Genomic DNA, 689 nt, shown 5'->3' with positions numbered 1-689 from the left:
TGCAGAGAAATTACATCTTCGGTAGAACGGATATATAGACATGTCTATTTCTCTATCACCCGCCAATAATAATAATAATTTTATTAACATATTAAACACATTGGTATAAATCTATTCTTTTACATTTTTTTGAAATTGTATGTATATCGTAATTTTTTTCTGGGCACTCTTAAAAACCCGTTCTAATATATACGGGATTCTCCAATTTTCAATTTTTAAAAAAATTATAACACTATTCACTAAAAATAAGCCACCTGCAACTATAGATAATTTCTATTCTAAAGCCTTGTGTACTTTTAAAATAGGTACTCAGTAAAAATGCACTTGCCGTAGTATTTGTCCTATACGTATTCGAACATATAATAATAATTATGGTTTATATAATACCGATTACACTAATCTAATTGTTTTTGACGAAGAATTCGTCGTTGACAATCTTTTTACTACAACTACTTTTGACGATATACTTTCGACATACGTATTAACGTACAAAACGCATTCGAGTATAATATTTTTACAATAGATTTTTCTATATTTACCGTTCAATTATTACAAAATTGCGGGGGCTCCTAAATCCGGCTCTGCCTCGACCGCGTTATTACGTACTACTACACAATTATAACTTACATACGAAATAGCTCGCCACAAAGCTCGCTGGCATTGTATTTGTGTGTATCGTTAACGCTCTA

Source organism: Acyrthosiphon pisum, chromosome X (genome assembly GCF_005508785.2).
Source record: "Acyrthosiphon pisum isolate AL4f chromosome X, pea_aphid_22Mar2018_4r6ur, whole genome shotgun sequence".
NCBI classification, from domain to species: domain Eukaryota; kingdom Metazoa; phylum Arthropoda; class Insecta; order Hemiptera; family Aphididae; genus Acyrthosiphon; species Acyrthosiphon pisum.
This window is presented reverse-complemented; position numbering follows the sequence as displayed.